We start from the raw sequence: 8,132 nt of genomic DNA on the forward strand, positions 1-8,132 counted from the left end.
AGCTTAAATCATACTCAGAATCTCATGGAACATACTGGCGTGGTTCCTCTGATGATGAAAAATGTCATCAGCAGTTCCTCTAGCACCTACAAGCTGTGGCTGAACTGCAACTGCAACATGGGGCTTCTAGATATGAACTCTTAGGCAGCCGGGTAGAAATTGAGAGATAATTTTGAAGCTAAAGATGAGACAGTAAGGAGTGAGTGATAGAAATGAAATTACATCTGGAATGCCATATCCTCTGGAAATCAAAGCTAAATAAATGCCCACAAGGAGGGAGCAACACACCAGACTCAGATTAGTTTTGCTGGAATAAGAATATTTACATTGAGCTTTTAAGAAATTTTATAGCACTAACAACGCAAAGACCGGGCCCACAACTATACCTCATCACATTTCCAAATGCTTCTCTTAAGGTTTTCCTGGGGAAGCACTCACTTAGGTCTAAAAGTTACTGGCTTAGGAGACCAGAGATCAGCGATTCTTTTTTGGGAAAGTGAAAATGTTATTCTATTAATGCAACGGGTAGGTTACTGTGAGTAAAACCAGCTGGGGAATTGATGACTCCCATGACCAGTAGGTCAACACAAAGTCTACAGCTTCTGCAGCAGAGGTAAGAAAGCGTAGAACCATCACCTGCAGAATTCTAGACGAAATTGAGAAGGAAAAACAGCTCAGAAAAGAGATCAGGCCGGGGAGTGGTGGCTCACCCCTGCAATTCAAGCACTCTTTGGAGACGGGAGGATAGCTGGAGGCCAGGAATTCGAGACCAGCCTGAGCAATACAGTGAGACCCTCCCGCACCGACCGGTCTCTACCAAAAAAAAAAAAAAAAAAAAAAAAAAAAGCTACTCCAAGCTACTCTGGAGGCAGGAGGATCTCTTGAGTCCAGGAGTTCAAAGTTACAGTGAAATTACAGTGTTAAAAAAAAAAAAAAGGATCAGTCGACATATCCTGAAGTTGGACTTTTGGACTTTATACATCAAAAATCAGCACTCTTCTGGATCCAGAATATTGGTGGCCAGATTCATCTCAAGAAACTGGCGTTCTCTCTGCCCTCGAAAAAAAATCTGGTTCCTTAAGCATTTTGGAGTATTGATAACCTGTCTTTGTAAAACGTCAGTAAAAAGTTTCAGCTCTTCAGTAGCGCCTCAGGCTTTATGCTTGGGCTTTAACCTTCCAGCGAGAAATGAGAGGAGGCTTCAAGTACGTCTGAGTAAGAGGTAGCAGCTTTTTTAAGGATGCGCCTATGAGCATCCGTGAAATGTGGGAGAAAGAAGAGAGAGAGGTGCTGCCTAAAAAATGGCAAGATGGACAAGCTTTAAAACGGCTTTGAGCGCTTTCTTGTCTGGAAGAAGCAAGTCTCGCTGACAAAAACGGGTCCACAGACATAACTAGAAAGCGATCTGAGCCCCAGTTTTCTCATCCAGCGTCCAAAGACCAAGTGTTCAACACACACACACTCAGTCTTGTAAATAGGAAAACCCATTACAATCTTTGTGAAAGAAGTTTCATTGTGGTGAGGGGCACGGAGAACTGAACCACTCGAGTCAGCATGTAATCTCCACGTCTCCCTCAATTTTGCGTGCGACGATTTTCAGGAGTTTGCCTTTCCTCCTTCTCTTCTGCTAGCTACATCTTCAGTTTTTCCTTGGTGGTTCCAGCCTGGCCGAGGACAAGACCACACAACCACACAACCACACAATGTCCCCACCCTGTCTTCGGTCTTACCAAGGACGCGGAAGAGTCAAGGCTTTCCAACTGCAGACTAAGTGCAGTATGAAAGGCGCAGGGGAAAAGAAAAAAAAAATCTGAGTCCTAAATCCGTCCCTACAAATCAGCATATGAGACCCTAACGGGTTGAATATTAAGTTACTGAGAAAAGGTTTCAGAGTTTCGGCTTTCTGAAGTAAGTTGTAAAGACAATGTCTTAGAGATTGTTTGTAGGCGACAATTTTGAGAAGGAAAGATGCAGCAGATCCAGGATGAAAGACCGAGGAGATGAATGGAAGAAAGAAGGAAATAGTGACAGACTAAAGGTACAGCTGTGTTAAGAGACGTATAAATTACTAACAAGGAGAGGTGCTTCTCCGAGCAGCAGAGTGGCGCAGCGGAAGCGTGCTGGGCCCATAACCCAGAGGTCGATGGATCGAAACCATCCTCTGCTAAGTTGGTGTTCTCCTTTTTCTCCGCAGTAATAGATCTGCGCACAACTAATTAATTCTCTGCACTGCTTCTCTGGTGAAGTGCCTGAACACATCGTGAATCTTTGAAGACCTACTGTGACCGAGGCAGCTAAAACTCTTTTAACTGCCGGTTTTTAAACAAGATAGAGCTCAAAATAAAATCTGGAATTAGAAAATAGAATAGGACAAGGGAAAATGTGGGCTCTCCGCCTGTCAGTGAGGAGCGGGGCAGTGAATTACCTAGTGGTTCCACCTTCATTAAAGGACCGAAGCATAGGCGGAGAAATGGCTGATTCTGCAAATGGGAGGTAGGAGACTTTAGGGCTAGAGGAGCAGAGCGGAGCGTGGAGAAAGAGGGGAGAAGAGACTGGGGAGGAGGTGAAGAAAAGCAGAGCGAAAAAAGGTGTGGACTAGGTTGGGCGAGATTGGACAGAAGCGGTTGTCACATTTGTTGGTTTCTCTGGCTTTAAGATTCCAGGAAGGCCGCGACGCTGTGTGTGGGGGGGGCGGTGTAGGGAGGGGGATCCCTTCAGATCAGGATTTGAAGACCAGCCTGAGCAAGAGCGAGACCCGTCTCTACTAAAAATAGAAAAATTAGCCGAGTGTCGTGGCGCGCGCCTGTAGTCCCAGCTGCTGGGGAGGCCGAGGCAGGGGTATCGCTTGAGGCAAGGAATTTGAGGTTGCTGTGAGCTATGATCACACCACTGCACTCTAGCTGGGGCGACAGCGCAAAACTCTCTCTCTCAAAAAAAAAAAAAAATATCCAGGAAACTCCAACTCTGAGAAAGCTAGGAAAACGCCGGAGGAAACAATGGGAATTGAATCAACTGCCTTGTGCCATAACCTTTATCCTTCCTTACCTAATTTTGATTCTGCTGAAGTTTCTTCCCACTTACTGAAGTCATTGGTGAAATCGATACCTCCGACCTCCAGTCCTCTGGTAAGCCGGTGGAGTCCACTATAAAGCTGCCTCTAACGAGCAGATGCTACCTCTAAGAGTTCCTTCCTGTTTGTGGGAATAGTCCCACTCTATTCTGAGCCCTACTGTCTTCGTCATTAATCTTGCAATAAATACCACATAGTAATTGTGTAACGCATAAGCGATTTGGGGGTTAAATGGAGGCTTAATATACTAAAGCTCGGCTGCAACACTGAGACATGGGGCACGTGACCAGAACCCTTGGAAAACCACAGTAATTCTCAAAATTATGAACTTCAAGAGCACATCTTGGTGATCAATTAGTCATTTTTTATTGTGAATTAAAACGGTGTATCACGGGGCCTGGATAGCTCAGTTGGTAGAGCATCAGACTTTTAATCTGAGGGTCCAGGGTTCAAGTCCCTGTTCAGGCGTCGCGGTAGTAGTTTTACTTCAGGTAGGGCAGGATAGCAGGTCCCATTTAGGAACATCTTGGGAGTAGGGGGAAATAACATAAAAGCCAAAATGGACAAAAAGCACGGCCTTCTTCGTTAATTATCCTTTCCCAATATTAACTGAAACACTTAACCACCTTTCCAGGGGGAGTGGAAAAAAACTTCATATAAAAATAATAAACTGCTCCCTAGAAATAGTTAATCTGGGCATAGGGGAAGCAGTTTGGGTGGTCTTGACTTTTTCCCTGATTTTGTTTATTTTATTTATTTATTTTTGTATGTACATGAAGCATAACATCATTTTAAAAGTCAAAACTACACAAAGAGATACACTCAAATAAGTGTCACTTCCCCTCATTGGTTCTTTCTGGTTCTTTCCCTTTCCTTCTCTCCATCTTTTTCAACTCATTCCCATCTACCCCCTATAGGTAATCAATCTCACCAGTTTCTGGTTTATTCTTTCTGTGCCTCTTTTTAAAATAAACAAGCAGATACATATTTTTTTAAATGTCCTCTACTTTCTTAGACTAAAGAGAGTATATATACTGTAGACATTATTGATTTGAATTTAATTTTTTCACTTAGAAATATATCCTAGAACTCTCTCCATATCACTTCATAGAGATCACACTTGTTCCTTTTTTATAGTCACATAAGTACTCCACCATGTGGAAATAACAATTTATTCTCTTATGTTCGAGCATTTAGGATGTTTAAAATATTTGCAATTACAAAAAATGCTGCAATAAATAAATGTGTTCATATGTATTTTCACTTTGTTGGATGTAGATGTAAGATTTTTAAGGTAGATTGTTAGAACTGAGATTGTTGGGTGAAACGATTAATGTATATGTAATTTTGTTAGATATATTCAAATTCCTCTCCCTAAAGAGTGTATCAATTTGCATTTCTACCAGAAATAAATGACAGTGCCTGTTCCACATAGTCTTAACATATTTTTTAATTTTTGCCAATCTGATAGCAGAGAAATGGTATCTTCATATATTCATAGTTTCAATTTGCAATTCTTTATTACAGAGTTTGAACATATTTTCATATGTACAAGGGCATATATATACATATATATTTTTTGATTATATGTTAATTTCTTTTGCCCATTTTAATATAAAGTTTTGGCTTTTTCCTTCAATTGTTAAAACATCTCTATATATTAGGGGTATTAACACTTCACCTGCGATATGCACTGCAAGTACTCCCACACACCTCCACCATATGTTAGTTGTGTTTGGAATTATCATAATATCTTATCATTTTTTTATACTTAACTATATCAAATTTTCTCTTATTATATCTAGATTTAAGTCATAATTAGAAAATTATTAGGTCATAATTAGGAAACCTACAGTTTGCAAGGAAATTCACATGTGATTCTTAATATTTATAGATTTTTAATTTTTACATTTAGGTCATTGATCCATTTGGAGTTTGTTCTTGCATAGACAGTGTGGTTTGAATTTCATTTTGGCTCTTTCTAAACGGATAACAAGTTGTTTCTGAACTATTTATTAAAAAGTCCATCTTTGCACACCTGTGGTTTGAAATACATGCTTTATCATACACTAACTGTCCATGTGTGATTTTGTTTACTTCTGGACTTTGTATAATATTCTATCCTACTGGCTGTCTATTTATTTGTAAGTGTTATGGTGTTTTAATTATAGGTGCATTAAGCATATGTTTTAGGATCTGACAGGGCTACCCCTCTCTACACACACCTTGCTTTTCTTTTTCAGTGTTTTCCTTATTATAATTGCTTATAATAGAAATTTATTCTATTTGTTTTTATTTTTTCATCCTTATTGATAAAAGGACTTAAGGATCTATATTTTCCTCTGATTGCTACTTTAAATGAACATAATATATTCTGATATGCAATGTTTTATTATTTTTATTTTTTAAAATTCTGTAACTCCAGCTCATATGGCGTTTTCCCTTACACATAAGAATTTTTAATAAAATTTTAAAATATCCATATGGGAAGGCCTTGATGGTTTTTTATTTTGTGAGTACAGTTGTTTTTGCATTGTGAGCAGAGTTTTGTTTGTGATAATTCTATTTTATGAAACTTACTGATGTTTTCTTTGTGAGTTAATTATTATCCATCTTTTTGTAAGTATTTTATTTTTGCCTAAAAAAAGACTCAGCATTTATCAATAACCCCCTGCCAAAGGTTATACTCTTTTAGGATTAGAATCTCTCTCTGGGGCAAGCTGTATATAATACAATCACTGCATTTTTGCTTTAGTTTGGGTCAATTCTGAAGGGCATTCTAATTCCAGCTCCTAGTGGCCTGGCTGAAACCTCTGTTGCAACTGCTTTGCAGTTTCATTTTTCCCTTCCTCTAATTCTGCTTTCCTCTCATTTTTATAGGTGCTGTTCTCCTGTATACTCTCTAATAAATTTTGTGCACACACTCTCTGTCTTAGACTCTGTTTCTTGGTAACCTAAACTAAATCACTCTCTGAGACAGAGTCTTGATTTTAATATTATTTCCTTTTTATTGATAGAAGTATTTAGGTCTACAAGTTTTCCTCTGGATACTGCTTTAGTGGTATTATAATATTTAGTGCTATATAATATTTTCAATGTCCTTGTTTTATAGAATTTTTTAACTGTTTATATTTTACCTTTGGCCCCAGAGTTTTTAAAAAGCTTTATAATTTTGGATGGTTAGAAAATGTTGTTCTTATTATTTCTACATTTTAGAATATATTGAGATTTTTTGGAGGGTGGGAGCAGCTAATATATGAACAATTTTCATGAATATATCATGGGCAATTTTCCCATTTCAGGGTGCAGATTTCAAAAATCTTTGCATCAGACCTTTCACACATCAACCAAAGAGCATTTGAGTTGTTTTCAGGTATTTAACATTGCAAGCAATTCTATGAACTCTTAGGCATACGTGACATGATACAGAGGTAAATATATTTCTTGTGTGTAGTTCCTAGGAAAGAGATTGTTGGTTTGTTAGATTATGCAAATGTTTAACTTTTTGAGGTAATGACAAACTGTTTTCCAAAGTTGTAAAAATAGATGTCTCTGTTGACAATGTATAAAATAATATACATAGATAATATGATAATATAATATATAATCCACATACTCGACAACTGTTATTTTTGCACATTTAATTTGTATCCTATCAAATGGAGGTAAATAGTATCTTATTGTAGTCATAGTTTGCATTCCTTTATCACAATGAGCTTTACTATTCTGCGTATGTTTGGATTTATAAATTTGAATTTTCTTCTAAATGCCAGTTTATCTTCGTGATTATTTATCTGATTGATGTGCTTATTATTACATAAAATGTGTGAATTCTTGCTATACTTTTTTGTCTTTCTCCTTAATTGCAATTCAATTCAATTATTTGAATCTATTTGATCTTTCTCAATGTAACTTGTGTTTTCATTTTAAGCTATAATTTGGTTAAGAAAAACTAGTAATTTCATTTGCACAAATATAGCAAGCTCTCTTAAACTGGTAGCAGTTTTGGATGTTGTTTAACCAGTCCTTCCAATCTTTACTACTTTAATATGTATTTTCTTACATGCAGTAGTCACTGTTTGTTGACTCTCATATTCTTTCTTCACCCTTCTCCTGCACCCTTCTCCTATATCAAAAAGGGCTGAACTCCTCAGACTGCATTTCCCAAGCTAACTACCCATTTGTCTGCAGCTCAGTTTAATCAACAAAATGCAATGGTGGGTGATAGGAGAGTAAAAGGGATAAAGAAGCCAGGTAATTTCTACCTGTCTCTTCCTACTTTGGGCACCATCTATTGGAATAGCTGCATGTTCTTCTTTACCTCTCACTGAACAGGGCTAGTATGATTAGACCTTAGGCCAGGTAATTTCAATTCCTAGGCTCTAATAGTGCTGTTCTTTGAGAAAGTATGATGGCACTTTGCTTTTCTTTTTTGGGAGAGTTTGGAGATATCTTCATGTGCCTAGAGCATTAACTTTTTGAACATCTCAGTTAAATATTGGTAAAATGCTGAGATTGGATGATGAGTAGCAAAAGGGATAGACTTCCCTTAACTGTCTGTGCTCAGATTTATTCAGCAACCATGCTTTTTTGTGCTTTATACCACAAAGATGCCAGACTGTATAAACTGCATTTCCCAAATACCCTTGACATATGATGGATTTAACCAATGTTAAGCACTGGATGGAGATTAGAGAGAAGAAGGAAGAATGGAAACAGGGTATTACCCACTACTGCTGAGCCTTGGCTACATCTCCTCAATCTGTCAAATGCCCGAAGGGCAAATCTGTTGTGGTTTCAGGTTCTTACGGCCTTTAGTGGCTAATCTGGTGCTAATCTCTGTCCCATTTGTCATATCAGTTCTATCACTAGTGTAGCCTATTTATTGTATTAAAATTCTCCATTTTATTACCTAAAATAGTCTGTACAGAGTCCTGATTGATTCATATATATACTACTAAGAGTTGTAAATTTTGTATTTGACATTTATGTCCTTGATCTTTCTGGTGGTAATCTTTATCCAATTTTACATTCCCCCCCCCATTGGAATATTATATTTTTC

At 37.8% G+C, this 8,132-nt stretch overlaps 2 non-coding genes across 2 annotated transcripts; both read left to right on the forward strand.

Annotated features, from left to right (window-relative positions):
- The first annotated feature begins 2,095 nt into the window (after positions 1-2,095).
- Positions 2,096-2,167, forward strand: TRNAM-CAU. Its single transcript has one exon. It is a non-coding gene; the product is annotated as a tRNA-Met (tRNA).
- Positions 2,168-3,465: 1,298 nt separating this feature from the next.
- TRNAK-UUU lies at positions 3,466-3,538 on the forward strand. Its single transcript has one exon. It is a non-coding gene; the product is annotated as a tRNA-Lys (tRNA).
- Positions 3,539-8,132: the final 4,594 nt, after the last annotated feature.

This window comes from Propithecus coquereli, unplaced genomic scaffold, assembly GCF_000956105.1.
Source record: "Propithecus coquereli isolate 6110/MARCELLA unplaced genomic scaffold, Pcoq_1.0 Scaffold131, whole genome shotgun sequence".
Classification (NCBI taxonomy): Eukaryota; Metazoa; Chordata; class Mammalia; order Primates; family Indriidae; genus Propithecus; species Propithecus coquereli.